A 17,712-nucleotide genomic window follows, 5' to 3' on the forward strand; every position below is an offset into this window, starting at 1 on the left:
AAGAGACTGAGCTTCTAGCATTGGCTTGAGTTGAATGGAGCAAGCTGACCAGAAGGAGACAGTTTGGTGTGAGTTGGGAGCTGCAACAACATAGCTTGGGGACTGATTTGAGACTGGGAAGGAAAGGAGGATCATAAAACCGAAAAAGGACTTGGAGGCTGAAAACAAACTGGGACCAAATTGGTCATTGGGGAGAGGAGGAGTAGGGTGAAAAAATTATGTCTATGAGTCTTTCCAGGTTGAGTATAAAAACCAAGCTTTGTGCTTCCTCTGTAGTCAGTAAATATCTGAAAACTTAGTAGCAAAATGCTATTTACTTATAATGTTGGTCATCATACAAAATGACAGTGTATTAGTGCTGTCAGCTATTCCATGAATGTGTCAGAAAGCTGTGTATTGGATCACAGATGCTCAAAGCTGTTGGTTAACCAGATATTTCATGTCCCATGTAATAGAATTTCTGTATTTTTTAAAATATTTTTTAAAAAATTCTTTCAAAATCCAGGAACTATCACAAAAAAAGACAACTGATTTCAAACAGTGTGAGTGAAGCTGAAAGTCAAACACACCAAACTGAGGAACTGTTAGAATTAAGGCTGCCTTTAGAACTTTCATTCACAGCTTCAGTCTGTCTTTTGATGTTGTTTTTCACTATTTGAGTTCATGCTGCTTTCTAACACCTTAGCTTTGATGCTGCACATTTACTGCTCTTTAAATGTGTGGGTTTGTGTACAACTAGAGCTAAGCCAGTCATTTCACTTTCTATCTTTTTTCCATGTGTTTTTTCTGGAACTTTTAAGAAAGGGCTTCTTTGAAGAATGAAGTCCTGCTTTTCAACCCTTCCCTGTCCTGGGTACTAGAATGGGAGAACTGGATTGAAAGAGCAGGCTTCTCCCTGCCCTGGTGGTCTGCAGGAAGCCTGTACCTTAACACTGATGATTCATGTTGACATATGGGCTGCCTGTAAATCCCATCTTCCCTGCAATGGAGCTTATTCTGGAAAGCCTCCTATATTGTAGATAACTGTGGCTGCTGAGAAGGGCATCACATGCCCTGTCCCTCCAAACTGCAGGATGTGCCAGCTTTGGCCGATGGGAGATGGACATGCTTTTGTCTCTGGCACTGTGCCTCCTCCAGCCAAAGCTGGCTAACCTTGCACACCAGGAGAGGCTCTATGCAAATGTGAGGTTTAGCCCCTGTCAGTATACAAAGGTCATTCTGCTGTGAGCTCCAGGAAGGTCCCTTCCCTTCAAAAAGCCACACTTCATTGCTAACCCAGAGCCCATTGCCCTGGCCAGAAGCTGGAAAGCCCCAGTCCCCTTGACAAGATGATATAAGAGTGCAACATCAGCACGGAGGGGTCGCTCCTCTCAATCTAGAATAAAACGTATTGAAACTTTCTCTGTGTTCATATATATGAGGAAAAAAAGCAGGGAGAGAGTTAAATGACCAGATAATCTCTTCTAGGATAATAAAGGGAATAGTTTAAGTGCTGCAACAAAAAAACCCAAACCCCCAGCCATTCTGAGTCAGTATGGAAGCCTTAATTCTAGCATTATAACAATGTTGTATTCCACCTGACAGCACAGCACAAGCAATGTGACACACAGTCAAGGGCTAAAGTACATTGAAAGTAACTACACTTCACCCACAATGCTTTTCCCCTGAGTAAAAAGGAGTTGTATGCAGTTGTATTGTGGAAATATTTTCTGCATCTTTTGATACATTGGTGGACTGTTTCAGATTAAGGACCCATTTAGTGTGGACATGCACTTAAAATGTTTTTGTAATACTGAAGTGAAAAGAGGGAAAGTTACTTTTTTTTAATTACACAAAAAGTCAATCATCAGTGTTACACTGAGATGTTATTTTCCTTCAGTATGTAGCTAACACAAAGCCAGGGAGCTGCACCAAGAGTGAAAAGTAACCACGGAAAGCAGAAAAAAATCCTCTTCTATCAACAGGTCTGAACTTTACCTGTAAGGGAATGATTTCAGATCATGCAATCTGCTTCATTAGCCCATTCATCTTCTCAGTGCATTATTGAGGTTCAGCTTGCTTAACAAAACCAAGGAGATAAGAATATGCCAATCAAATTTGGAATAACTTGAACAGTCTGTGGTGTAAGTGGCTTACCTATTTCATTGTAGGTTGATGTGGGGAAACTGCTGATAGAGACAAAACAGGTTATGATTTCAAAGGCCCTGGAGCTGTAGGATGAAAAATCTTTAGCAAAAGTCCTTTTACTCAGACAAAGTAAGAATAAAATATCTTATGTAGGAAATAGGGAGGTTTGAATTTAAATCAGTGAAATGATGAAAGAGACCAACAAAGAGGCATTTTGAACAGATCAGCACGGGCTTTCCTTCCTTGGGTAACCTCTGCTGGATGTAAGGAAATGTTTAATTTATGCAGTCCTTAGTCAAACTTTTTTCAGTTTAGAGCAATAAGATGTAGAGTTGAAATTACAGGCATGGACTTAGATTTAAATGCACAGTGAATAGAAAAGGCCCAGCGTATAGTTTAGAATCTAATCTGAAAACTGACAAACTGCAGGCCTCATTAAATGGAGGCTTTCTGTCGTAGCATGGGGTCATCCACAAAGGGAGGAAAAGTGAGTTGAAATGCAGAACAAATGGAGTATAAAGGGGAGGAGGGTGTTGTGATAGATAATTGAATGAGCACAAGTGCCTGCTGAAATGGTGTGAGCATAAGAGTAACCAAAAGTCCTGGATGAATAAAGGAGCTTATTGAGCAGGACTGCACCAGTGAGCCTATTTCTGTTGTGATGGTCATTCAGAGGGGATGCGAAAAGATTAGATGATATTTGGGCAGTAGCCTCAAAGACAAGCTGAAAACTGGAAATAGGCTTCAAGGCACGTAATGTGTTCAGGTTGTGGAGAGAAGGAAAAGAGAAAAAACAAATTGAGCAATTCGATCACTCTCCACAGGTACCTGTATGGGCAGAAACTACTTTGCAGTAGGTTCTTTAATCTAACAGCAAAGGTATGAAAAGATCCAGTGATTAGGAGGTAAAAGTAGCACTTCCCATTTAACCCGCAAAAGTAATTAACTTTCGTAACAATTCCTTAGTGATATGGTATGTTGAAAATTTTTACTCAAGAGAGTATATCTTTCAGCAATGTATTTTTGCCTTCAAACACAAATTTTTGACCTTGGTGCTATAAGAACTACAGGGTAAAATTTTCCAGACAGTTTACATTGTATTTGATGTGCAGTAGACTTAGCCTCAAAAAAGTCCTCCTTTCAGATGGGTATTGTAGAGGTGAGGTAGAATAGAAAGGACAATGTTTCAACCTGCCTATGGAGAACCTGGTAAATGAGGTTGCACTCCAACACCCTTGACTTTGGCCTTTGTGGTACTGTTCAGTTTAATTGCTATTTTAATGTTTATGATAAAAGGTTCTTTGTAAACTGTATAATTGAATGGAAAATCTTTATATTGTGCAACATAATAAAGCTTAGTTACTGTTTATAATTAAAAACTCCCTTAACTTCTGACTAAAACCACAATGGTACTTGTTTAACTAGATTTTATCAATATGTCCTGTAACAGTCTGCATTAAATCAAACTCTTCCTTATCTACTCTCTATCCCATTATGACCAAACTTGGAGCTGTATTAAGAGTTTGATGTTTCTATTTGAATTCCTTCCTTGCAAACTTCCCAGGGTGTTGGTGATAGTAGAATATATTCTTTATAATCTCCTGGTTTTCTGTCTTTTCAGTAAAACTGGTAAAATAATTCCAGATTTCACATTTCCAGTAGTAGAGAAATTAAGGATCTCAGACATTTCCCAAAACCTTATTCCAGTTTCTAGGTCCCAAATTTCATCTTCCTTATTCTGTATATTTACTTGATCTCAGTGTAAAATGATTGAGTCTTTAGTCTGAAGAACAAAGTTAAAGCAATCATGTGCTAAGATCCTAAAGTACTGCACGGAGAGCAGCATCTTCGGCATAGAGATAGCCCTGATTTTGCAGTCTCAGAATTTGTACCTGTGCACATTTGTACTCCTCAAACTATGATGAACAGGATTTATGTTCCCAGACTGTGTTAAGAGATGGTCCTTTTTTTCCTCTTTCCAGCCTCATGCACAATAGTTTTTCTCATATCCTCCTGGTTTTTGTTATCTGACTTTGGCTTATGCACTGAGTGGTCATGTTGCTGTTATTCTACTCACTTTTTCATATCTTTCTGGAAAGGCAGCTCAGGCTCAGTGCTGACCTCAGCTTACCTGACAGCCCCAGGTCTTGTGCTGACAGGGTAGGTCATGGCTGTGATCTGAAATGCTCTTTGCTGTCTTTTTCTCTCTGCTCCTAGATGTGGATTTGTGCAGGGAGATAATTAATCTGCAGTCCTCACACCGTCTCCATTTCTCCCACCTGCTGCAGCATGCTGGGTCCTATGACAGGATCACTTGTGTCCTTTCTCAGGCATGTTGTGTAACTTTGGTGCCAGGCATCCACAGTGCCCTCTTCTCTACTCTTCCTTTCTGAAAATGTTTTTGCTGTGCAGCACGTAGCTCTGCTTGATTTTCTATATTATTTGTGGCAAAACTTCCACATATTGGAAAGGTTGTTCTGATGGCAAAGTGGATTGGAATGATTTCTGCTCTTTCTTTCAATAATTATTTTATTTGCCTAGTAAACTACTGTTTATGAGTACTGAAGCATAAGTACCACAGCCAGTTTGGGAACGTCCTCTGCTGACATTGCCCAAAAGCACCAGTGTCTTGCTAATCTACCAGGAAGCATCATTTCTCTGCTAAGGCACCTGAATTCTTCATTTTCCACTCCTGTGGTGCCCCTTACACTTCTTGCTATATTTTGGTTTTCATTCTCCCTCTCACTCTTTGATCTGTGTGGTTCAGACAGCATCCAGATGGTCTCCTCCTGAAGTGAGCCTGTTCTGGAAAAAGCCTCACTGTTGTCACTCACCAGAGAATGAAGCTGACCTGAAAAGACTGTGCAAAGCACAAAGGTTATTTTTCTTTTACCAGCACTTAGGAGTTATATAGCTCTACACTATGCATATGTGTGTATATGTGTGTGCACGTGTATACAGTTTGTATGTGTGTATAGAAATGAACTGTGGAGAATATTAGAGAGGTATCAACTGAGTGCTTGTTACTGCCTCCCTCTGTTTTGAACAAGCAGATCATGTCTTCAGACTGTCTTGTAATCTTAAATATTATGAGTATTTGTAGTATTTCCTACTGGTTTTAAACGGAACATTAAATTTACTAAGTGTCACAGGTAATCCACCTCTGCATAAAAGGATTGAACCATTGAAAACCTCAGAAAGTTTTTCAGTGGCTGTAATTGCTCTTCCACTTGCAAGTATGTCCGCAGAGGTACAGGGAATTGCCACTTGTAAAATTAGTTATATTTTAAACACAATTTTGTATAAGCTAGACAAAAGTGACCTTTTATGTATTTCTGATATGTATTAGCAAAACTTTAAATTCCTTTAAACAAATTTCTCAATGGAAATGTCTTGATTTATAAGCAAAGAATGCTACTGTGCAATATTTCTTAGAGAGTTGAAGCCACGTGGTTTTAATTCAAATTGCTTCAGAAGCATATAGTTTACAAATGGAAATTCCCCCATAAACCATTTGATATTGGTGAGTTTCTCCAGTTAAGAGTTAAATGAGTCAGACCACAGTCTATCTAGTCATAACAATTAGAGGAAGAAATCGTTAATAATTTAATTTAATTATAATCACTCTTTTGGCTGGGGCTGGTGTAGAAGATTGCAAATAGGAAATGCTTGCATAATTATTATTCTGAAGATCATTCAGGACAAATAAAAGTCTGAAAAAGATGTTAAATCTCTTAAAGGACTTATTTTAATTATTTTAAAGTCATACATTAATTAAGGTGTTTACTTATTAATCCTTGGAAATTGAATTCTGTACTCAGAATAAGTGCTGTAATTTTCTTGATAACTAAGTGCTGTGTTTCTCATACATAAAAGAGGTTGAATTGCTCAACCTTAACTTTAGTATTTTCTATAATAACTTGAGGGATGCTGACAATTAACTCACTCAGCAACTTCTCTATGCCTCTAGCAAGTTTTGTGGCTCTAACATCTCTCTGTTTAGAAATCATGTTGGCCTAATTTTTTGGGGTCATTTACCAGTCATTGTCTGCTGCTTCATTTCTTGCTGGCCTAATTTATCCATCTGGAATTGAAGCAGAATTGATTCTGTGGCTGCAGTTTCATGTCAGCTATCATAACAATATGAAGTTGAAGCACTTTGACATTTGTGGCCACTCTGGAGAATCCCCTTCTCACAGACCTAAAGGGACAGAGGTGTTGACTATTCTTACTGCTTTCTTTTTCTCATGCTGGATCTTTGAATGTAGGAAGTAGACTTCACAGACCTTCTTACACATCCATAGCTCTCCTTGGAATATCTTTATGGATCAGAGTTTTAGTTATCCTCCTGGTTTTATGCTCATGAAAAACATTTTAAAAGCCTGAAACTCAGGCTACAAGTTCATGATTCTGTTCTTTACGTCTTGTGTGCACTACAGTCCTCTTCTCACTCCTCCCTTGGGTCACCCATATAAAACCCACACTAAGCACTTCATCCTCAAGCAGAGAATCAGCACTATTTAAAAATAGGTGATTTTGGTCCAAATATTTTTTTATAGAAAAAAAATGTTTTGAGGTACATGGAACATTGTAAGCAGATTAAAAAGGAGGCATGAAAGAAATTAGGTTGTTTAGATTAAGACAATGAATATTGCAATATATTCACAAGCTTTTTCAGGCTTTTCAATCCTTACAGGTCCCTTATAGCCAAAAGAAGTACACATTGTCTTCTGTGTTGCAGCACCCAGGGAAAAACAACAATTCTGCTTCTTCAGCAGAAATGCAGCAATCTCACTACAGATGACAAAATACAAAGCCACAGTTCTGCAACAGCAAGCTGTGGAGCAGCCTGGAAGGGCACTGTCTCAGGAAAGTGAGAGGCACCTTCCAGGCTCAGCTGTAAATATGCTTTGCTTTGCTTTGCTTTACTTTTCTTTGCTCCCTCCCACCCCCTGACTGGCCATGCAGTTTGTGAGAACTATCACTGCACCAGCTGGAGCAGATTTAATTTTCACATGGGAAGTAAAATATTGGGTATCATTTTACCATTTTGCTGTAGCATAGCAATTATTATTCACTATATCACGTTTCTCCATCTTACAGACAAAACCCTGCATTGTGTTTGTAACCACGAAGTGCTGAGTGTTGATAGCTGAAGCCATTTCTCTCTCACCCAGCTGGTATCTTCTCCCACCCAGCTGGTATCTTCTCCCACACTGTGTTTTGTGTGGGTTATTTGAAGTTTCTTCTCAGAGAACTTTAACAGTTCAGTGGGGTGACTCCGGCCTTGGTGGGTTGCCCATTTTTAGCAGGTAGATGTTGTCCTCTCAGCTACAAACACAACAGTCAACTGACCAGTGGTTGTTCCTTGGCTGCTGCAGAAACTGGTGGATGGCACCCAGTTTGTTGTGGCCTTTCAATTCTAGTGACATGTAAGGTCTGGGCAGATGTTGCTGTAAAAACAATTTACCTGTATTTGATTAAGTCTGCTGTTTATTCATCGAAACCTTCTAGAGAAGTCTGGATAAGTGTTTAAGTTCTAAAGTCTGTTAAAGCCCTTCTAAATTTCCTAAACATACATTTGTCATTGATTTAAAGTTAACAGATCTGTTGTCTGCAGCACCTTCTCAAACTGTCTCTATCCTAAGGAGCAATCATGTGTTTGTGAAATTCAGTTGCTAAATAAAAGATTAAAGCTTCAGGGTTGATTGCAGCTGTTAGCACCCTTTCAAAGGCAGTAAGTAAGTAATTGGCCTAAGGTAATTTACCTTTTCATACTGTTGGACATAGAATACATAGAATTTCTCTGAATGCCCATCTGAAATAGCTCTTCTTAGCTACAGAGTCATTTATTGCACCTGTGATTATTGGAGTTATTGAGAAGGTCTATTTTTCCCACATTAGACCAAAAATGAAACATTTATTTTGACACATTGGGCTACAGCCATCTGTGCCCTAGCATCAAAACACTTTTTTAATGTTCTATTTCAGCTGTTCCAGTTGGCCTCAAACGAGCTTAAAATCTGGCAAAAATAGCACCAATGTTTAACTGTGCACAGAAGGTATTATTTATATGTCAGTAGCACATTGTTCACTTTCTAGGTCTTTAACAGCTGTATATAATAACATGATCCTGATAACATACTAGTTTTCATGGAATGTCACATGGCTTAAGTACTGAGGGTCAGCAAATCACTTTATATTTTTCACATGTATACAAGGACAATACACATGCACTGCATGGAATTTCAGCCTAAGACAGATGCTATATTATTTCATCAAAAATAGTAATGCACTTTCCTGGCATTTGTAGGAAAACTGATTTCTGTTAATCTGAGTCTTTTCTTCAAATACTGGGTGAACAGTTCCATTTAAATCTCTTTGTGTAGAGATATATGGTATGTAATATCCCCATGGGCAAGAACTAGGACTTGGCTCTCAGATGACCTAATTTTGAGAGAGACAATAAGACTACTCAATTGAGGTGCAGCTCATATCAGTGCCCAAGGCCACCCCTAAGCTTCATCGCACTCTGTGTGATGGAAGGTCACCTTACTTCAGTGTCTGTAAACTGTAAAACAAACAAAAATATCAGCAGTGCAAAAGGCCTCTCAGAAACCTGTGTTTTAGATAGAGGCCATTTCTTTTTTTCAAACTTCTTTAGAATACTGTAATTGTAATTTTTAGTTTAATATAAAAGAGTACTGGAGACGATTTATTTTTCTAAACTCTAAAAATAATTGTGACAGTCAGCAAATAAAACCATAACAATCATTTGGCTGAATATTAAAAGAATATGAGATAAATCATCTAAGAAGTAATAACAAAATTAATGTGACAGCCCAAATATTTAACTTTTTTGTGGGTCTCAAATACTGCTAAAATCTTCCAATTCATAAACTAAATTTCAGATGCTACCTGATATGACTTTTTTTTCCATAAAACTAAGGATACACATCAGCCTGTAGACACATTGCTTGGGAGCTACAGGGAAAAAAAAAATCTTCAGGCAGATTTTTAGGTGAAAGGTACAAATCGCTCTCCTAGACAAATTGTGAAAGTTTATTCCCAGTTGTTGGTGCTGAAATGAAATCATTAGAGAAATAAGCATCTTTCAATTCAAACTTCCCTCACACTGTTGGGACAGTAGCCTGTGGTGGAAAAAAGATTTGTTCCTGTTCTGGAGTTGCTCAGCTACTCTGTCCTGCCATAAGCTACTGCCCTGTAAAAGCCAGCAAGTGTCCAGTGTCCCGTTCTCCTACTGGCCAATGCTCAAGTACTTCATTTCAGTAAAAAGATTTTTTTTCAAGGAAAAGAGTAGACTTTATTAAAAAAGTTTAAGAAAAAAGAAAATATTCTCCCACTTTTAACGGATGTGAAGCAGTTTAAATGAGAAATTAATATTACAAAATTGAATTAATATGATTCGATAAGTGGTGAGTTGGGGGTCAAAATAGCAGCAGTGAGAACCAAAGGATGCTTTGTTCAACTGCAAGCTGAAAGCCATAACTGTCTCTGTCCTTAAAAAAATAGACATGTAAGTTCCCATTTTTGACTGCAGTGTTTAGTTAACCTTATTCCCTTTCCTGTTGTAATGTCTCATCATACTTACAGAGCACATATGTGCTCTGTATGTCTATGTATGTCTCATATGTATGTCTCATCATACTACATAGCACATATTATGACACTATTTTTTTTCCACATCTCAGTATTGTTCAGGAATCTTGGAGTTAGCAGAAGTGAGCAAAGAAGTCTATTTCTGAGACTGTCTAGGACTTCACTTTGATTATTCATAGATGAATCAGCATGTCGTCATCTCCTTAGGTCTAGACGTAAGAAAGGTGTAATACCCAACCCCATGCAAGTCACAAGTGAAAAGCAGTGAAAGCCCTTTATCTAAGCAGTATGAAAGCACAGTCACTCTGGAATCAGATGCAGGCTCAGAGGCAGTCAAGCAAGAGCAGTTCAGCTAAAGCACTGGGGAAGAAAAGAAAATGCTGGCCTGAAATATTGTGAAATATAAATAACAAGACCAGTTGGGGTTGCATAAGCATATGCTGAATGACACATGAAAAAAAATATCCTATAAAACACAGAAGTCTCTCTTTCCCCCAGAGGTAAAGCCGATCATGGCAGTTTAGGACCTTTCTTGTTCTTTGTGACTCCACTATACCTGCAAACACCATCTGCACTGACAAATTTTCATCACATCAGTGTCATCAGGAGAAAGGTGCATGGGCATCCAGCTATATTTATTTAGTCAGAAGCTTCAATATTTTCCTTTCTCAGTAAAACTCATCTGACAAATGTAAGAGCTAAAGGCTCACTAGGGATTGTAGAGAAATGCAAATTTTATAGGAGATCAGATGTTATCTAAAATGTACTTGTTAACAATTCTTTCAAGTCCTTCAGGGCAGTTGGTGCACTTTAATAGAAGTTTCCACAGAAATCTGCAGACTTTGCAAGCTCATCCCTCGGTATTTTTCAGTGGAAAACCTCAGTATAGCCACCGCATATATAATGGGATTCCCTGCAGTGTTGCCTATCTTACAATCTTGGGTCAGATTAATCTCTCAGGGGCAGAATTTTCTTCAGTGAAAACAATAGTATTTCAATGATGTGGGTGAAAAGCAAGATACTGGGATGATATGTGGAGAAAAAGCTTATATTATTTAAAAATGAAATAAATTTTTGTAAGTAAGAGACTAAATTATTGCTTCTACCTAGAAAAGATAGCTATATGGTACATGTTACAAGAGGTGAAGGCACACAGATAAAGTTAATGGAGATCAGGGGAAGACTGTAAGTGTTAATAGACTATAAAGAGCAAGTCTAACCATCTGATTTGCTCACCAAACACCTATATTACAGAATGACCTCACTGGTTTCTTACTCTGTGCAAAGTTCTCAAATGCCTTGTCTGAGGTCTCTTTCTTATCCAAGTAGATTTAATACATCAATCTGTATGTGCAAGTTATGAAAAGTGTTCTGGATTTAAAGTAAAAATTCATTGCATCTTGTCTACTATTATAGTGAGATAAAACAGTTGGTAGCCTCATACCACAATGTTGGCACATGCAACATGTCTATCCAAATAAAATCAATGTAGTAATATCTGTCCAATCTGAGCCACAACAGGATAGAATATAAACAGAAATATATAAACAGAGAGAGGTATTAGTGAGTAAATGGTAGTCAGTGTGGATATTTTTTAAATTTTCATGAAAACAGAGAGAGATGAGAGAATATCTGGAGAGGGACCAATTACAAATAACCCTGCATGCGCATGCATAATTAACAGGATTCAAGAAGCAGTAATGATCATTCTTTTAACACAGCATAAGTCTGCCTAGAGAGGTGAACACATCAAAAAAACTCAGCATGAAATTTTTAAAAAATCTTTGACTAGTTGGGCTTTGGGGAGCTTGTCAGCTTATTAACATTACTTTAACCTAATTTTAATTTTGTTTAATGTGATTTCTTTTTCCATGAAGCTCTTTGAAAAAAATGTTGTTTATGCAAATAAACTACATGGAAAATTGGTTTTGTAACTAAATGACAGCTGACAGACTAGACTGTAATAGTCAACTGGGAACTTCTAAAACATGATTTGTTTACTCAGTAGTAAATTGCATAGCTAAGATTATTAGGGACAGTAAATATCTTAATAGTGGCTATTTTAATTAACAGAGTCCTACGGCTGGATCTCAGTCCCCACTAAGACTGTTTTGTGCTGCTCCAGTGGCAGCAAAAATAGCTTTAATCCTTATTTCAGTACTTACCCTATTTAATATTTCAGAGGAGCTGGCATAATGAAGGTCAGATTTGTCCCATTCATTTCCTACCAAAACACTATTTCTTGCTTGACTGTTTGCACAAAGAATATTTCCTACCATTTTTATCCTCACAGTCGGCTCTGACTTCTCTATTTGCCTTCATCTGACTCCATAGGTTTTTTTTCTGCCAGGAATGCAAGTCCTTAAAGAACTCCCTCTTCTCCAGAATCTTATATTTTATTCCAGTGCCAGATCTTTGCAATTTTTAGAATTTATTTCTTCATTTTAATGTCAAGGTATTTTTGTCACAGAGTTGTACAGAATTTAAAAAAACCAACTGCAGCAGCAACAACAACAAAAAGCGAACACCCAACTCTATAGCTGATGCAAGATCTGTAAGTAATATAACAACTTTCTCACATTTCCTGCCAGAACAAGATTTTGCCGACTGACAACAATTTAAAATAGCACATTACAATGGAATTATGCAGCATCATAGGCATCAGTTTGATTTCCGAGAGCCTGGTATTCCCAGAGATGCCTTTATTAACTGATCAATATTTGATCATTGTGTTGAGGAAATTTGTGCAAATATCTGAGTCTCTGTTCTTCCTAACATCAAAGCCACTGCTCATTCAAACTTACATCATCCTAAAAACGCAGCTCCTATGCAGAGGGGGATGAAGGGAGACCAATTACAGAGACCATGGAAACCCTCAGAAGGTGAATTACCAGGGGATGGGAAGGAGGCCACCAGCTCTCTCCTCACATGAGTTATCTTATGAGTGAGTGATTCAAAGTGACTGACTTTGGATTTCGATATATTTTCTTCTTGTCCTCCTTTCTTTTTATCGTTTCACACCTACGGACCTCTCCTATTGGAAGGAACTGGGTATTTGCTTTATAATCTGTTTTACTCCACCCCTGGCTGCTCAGAATGCCCCAGACAGTGGCACAAGTCAGTGAAGAACTGCAAGGAAAGAGTCATTTGAGGAATTTGAAGGAAAAAAGCTGGTGACAGCAATAATCAGGTGAGCAATACCTTAAATGAAATATCCCTAATCTAGCTAGACTACTGAGAAGCAGTAGGAATATTAGTACAGGAATTAAAATCATCTGGACAACAAAAGAGAGGAAACTGAATTATGGTGCAAGGTGTCAAGCCAGATATAATTAGGGTAACCCAGCTGAGGTAGAATAATAATAATAGGGTGCAACATAAACAAAAAGAGTACACATTGTTCAGGCAAGCTAGAAATAAAAGGCAGGGTAGTAGAAGAGTATTATATATGTATAATATGTTAAGCTTAAAAAACCCCCAAGATAATGTGATAAAGTGGGTAAGTTTGAGTAAAAAAAAATCTAAGAAGGATCAGAAAAAGGTTTTGATAATGTTGGATATCTGCTTTAGCCCTCTAGAGTTTAATTTGCGCTGGATAAAAATCTCCAGAATGTTATTAGAAAGAGAAATATTAGCATTAGGGGAGATTTAGTGTCTTTATGGAAAATTTTGACCTTCCAGAAACAGGCTTTAGAGCAAATATTAGTAATAACGGCAGAATGTAGGAATATCATAGTAAGTAAAAGATTTTTTCACTGAACAAAGGAGGTATAATAAAGCCATGCATTTAGGAAGGAAAGTAATTGTGATGCATTTGGGGTTCAACATTTGAATAGTCACAGCATATCTGTGAGTCATTAATGTAATAGGGAAGAGAAAAAGTAAAAACTGTGCTCAGACACATCAGGCAAGCTGAAAAAAAAAACAACAACAAAAAAAAAACCAAAAACCAGACACCAGTTAAAATTTATCTGCAACATAACAAAGAGTTCTGGTTACCTGTATCAAAAAAATAAATAAAGTCATTCTGATTAGCATTTTTATGTTAGACCTCTTCTATTATTTGAGCTAAAGAGTACAGAAAGACAACATGTAACAACATTTGAAGGCAGAATAAAGTTTGATAAAAGATGATCTTGGCTTGTTTAGAGAAAATAAATCAATGCTGGAGGGGACAGTAACACAAGGGAAAGAAAAGAATTATTGAAGCATAAATGATACCATTGGCTTAAAACCAACTGGACCTATGCTAGTTCAAGTAAAGAATAAAAGATCCTTAATCACTGGAAGAATTGATTTCTCAGACACACCAAGGCAAAGACAAAAAACACAGTGAAGATATAAAAGATTTAATAATTGAAATGGTCACTTCAGGTGATCCTGGCATCCTGGAGACATGAGGTGATTTTCACTCTTGGCAGGGATGAATAATTGAGATGTTTTGTCTTGAGATTTAGCATACTTCACAGAAAGAGTGATTTCCAATTTGTTTGTGAGGTGGTTGCATTTCATTATTCCCTGATCTTATAGACCTTGGCAGTAATTTAGGTTGTACCAAAATACATGCTCTTACAATAACTAAGTCATGACACAAGTTCTTATATATTTTTGAAGGTATTTAGAAGAAAAATGTAAAATGAGAAAAATTATTATGATATATATTATAATTCTAATATGAAAATAGAATTTCACAAACTAAATGGTTTTATTTATATGTTATGTTGAGAGAAGAAAAGGCATTTGGTTAGATAGATGCATACTCACATATTCATATAATAAAAGGGAGTTAAAATGAATACACATTGCTGTAATGTTTCTGAGGAAATAATTGTAAAAGAAAGATATAACTTAATTGCTGTTATTTCAGCACAGTATCACAGGGAGGTGATTCAGGACAGCCGAAACAGCTTCATCAAAGGTAAGTCCTGCCTGACCAACCCAGTAGCCTTCTATGATGGAGTGACTATAGCAGGGGATAAGGGAAGGGCTACAGATGTATCCTGGGCTGCATCAAAAGCAGTGTGGCCAACAGGTTGAGGGAGGTGATTCTGCTCCTCTCTCAATTCTATTGGGACTCCAACTGGAGTGCTGCATCCAGCTCTGGGTCCTCAGCACAGGAAGGACATCAACCTGTTGGAGTAATTCCAGAGGAGGCCACCAAGAGGATTATAGGGATGGAGCACCTCTTCTATGAAGAATGGATGAGAGAATTGGGATTGTCCAGCCTGAAAAAGAGAAGGCTTTGAGGTGACTTCCAGTACCTGAAGGGAGCCTACAAGAAAGATAGAGATTATTTACAAGTGACAGGATGAGGGGGAATGGCTTCAAACTGTTATACAAAATAGTATGTTTAATTCAGTATTGGGAAGAAATTCTTTACCGAGAGTGTGGTGAGGCCCTGGTACAGGTTGCCCAGAGAAGTTGTGGATGCCCTGTTCCTGGAAGTGTTCAAGGCCAGGTTGGATGGGGTTTGGAACAACCTCATCTAGTGAAAGGTGTCCCTGCCCATGGCACAGGGGTTGGAACTGGATGATCTTTAAGGTCCCTTCCAACCCAAGCTATTATGACTTCCTTTTGAAGTTCAATAAATGTGTTTCTTGCTGGATTTAGTACTTTTATGTGCAGATTCGAGTGGACATCTCTGAATTACTTGCTTTTTTAACAATGGTAACTAAAGGTAGCTTTTCCTCTAGAAGTAAAAGTCAGTATTTTTCCACGAAAACTAAGCTACAATGGCACAATTATCTGGAAAACTGCAAGAAACAGAGATCAAGTGACCAAATACCTGACTTTACTCTTGGTATTTCAAATATCAAGTGCAAGAACCTTGAAGTTTCATGAAGCATCCTGGGACTTTTCCCATAAATAATACCATACAAAAAATAACTTCCACTATAGTATATTACAAGGTTTTTAAAGATATTGCCTTTTTACATCACAGTAAACCTTAATGACCTATCTGTTGGAGACCTGCTTGCAAAACTTTTTATCTTGCAGATATATAATGAAATGGAGTGGAGTATCTCTGCTCTTCAAGACTCTTAAGCTAATGCCAGAGATGGGGAAAACAGCCTGATCTTTCTCAGCTGGCTATGCTTTATCTGAATATAAGTTCACTGTTTCAATCTCATGTTATTAGTGCCAGGTGTTCCCATGCAGTGATCAGGACTGATGAACTTTCATCATGCTGTGGCCCATCACCCCAGACGCTCCTCAATACTTTTATTCTAGCCATCACCTTACTGCTGAAACTCAGGGCTAAATGCATCAGCTATAGCTGTCAGGGGACTCTCAGCATCACCTTGCAAAAGTGAAGCATTCAGGCACATTGGGAAGCCTACAAAAATGAGTTAGTGAGTTGGTGGCTAGAGAGAAGCTATAACCCATGGAAAGCCACCTGCAGACTGTCAATTAAAGCTGCCATCCCACAGCTGAACCTATTTTGCTCCATACTATGGGACTGCTTTCTATTAATGCATTAAGTGGAGTCAGGACACATGACCTAACTTGGTACCCTGATAGTTTATGAGAACCTGGCTAAGCATTGCTTTGGCTTGCCATACATTAGAAGTAGTAATTTTGTGACTTTGGGAACTAAAGTCCTTACTCTGTCATTCACTAAGAACTAATTTGCCAAAAAAAAAAAAAAAATCAGTCTAGGCTGTTCTTGTAGCAGCACAAAGATATGTCTGAGTTAAGTTGCCCCAGATGAATCGTAAAATATAACTTAATATGCACATGCATCTATTTCATGGGAACTACAGGGAAGAGAAAAATTATGTGAGTATTTTAAAGGTCCTTTAGTAATGATGAGCTCAATTGTGTTTTGGCAATGCTAACTTGAAGTTACAAAGAGGAAGGCACAATAATGGATTGAACTTCTTTTTCGCTTTCTGCCCTTCCTATTCCACTTCCTTTCTTACTTTATGAGTATTTTAATAGGCTGCTATTATGAAAGAGATTCTTTTTTATGTATTGCCCCTGACATACAGATTTGTTTGTATTTATTAGTCTCCTGAATCTAAATTTAGAACTGCAGAAGCAGTTCTGGCAGAATATCTCCTTATGGTTGGTTTAAACTACCTAGGCTGTTGTAATAATGCTGTGGTTTATAGAAATGATGCAAAGAGACAATTGACCTTTATTTTTTGCCCTCACATACCTGACCTGTTCTAGGACTATAAAAGCTCATGGTCCTGTTACAGGACAGAGGTCAGAATTTACTGAGATGAGTATTAATTACTACAGAGAGCAAAGCACTAAGGTAAGGAATGTGATTAGTAGAGTATGGAAAAATATCATATATATCTGTTTTGTGATAGTGAAGGGTGAATATTGGCTTGTTTTGTGCCTTGCATTATCCAGACAAGATTTTTCCAGTCTGTCACTAACACAGCGTCTTGTCAACTGTGCTGTCTGTCTTGCAAGTGCAGAAATGTCATTTTTGCTTTCATTCCTTTTTTCCTGGCAACACAGTGCGGGCGAAAAAAAAAGTTGTTAATATTAAAGAGAACAGTGCTGCATAACTCAACAAGGGCAAAACTAGGCATCTTAGGATCATAGAATGGTTTGGGTTGGAAGTGACATTTAAAGGACATCTAGTCCAACCCCTGACAGTGAGCAGGGACAACTTCAACCAGATCAGGTTGCTCAGAGCCCTGTCCAACCTGACCTTGAATGTTGACATCCACCACCTCTCTGGGCAACCTGTTCCAGTGGATCACCACTGTCATTGTGGAAAAATAATTTCTTCCTTATATCTTGCCTGAATCTACCCTCTTTTAATGTAAAACAGAATATTCTGAGTTGGAAGGAACCCACAAGGATCATTGAGTCCAACTCTAAAGTGAATGGCCCATTTGGGGATTGAACCCATGACCTTGGCGTTATTGCAACAGACAATAAAAAGTCTACAACAGGTTGCTAAAAAGTCTGTCCCTATCTTTCTTGTACATTCCCTTTAAG

Source organism: Lepidothrix coronata, unplaced genomic scaffold, assembly GCF_001604755.1.
Source record: "Lepidothrix coronata isolate B3197 unplaced genomic scaffold, Lepidothrix_coronata-1.0 Scaffold8, whole genome shotgun sequence".
In the NCBI taxonomy this organism is placed as follows: Eukaryota; Metazoa; Chordata; class Aves; order Passeriformes; family Pipridae; genus Lepidothrix; species Lepidothrix coronata.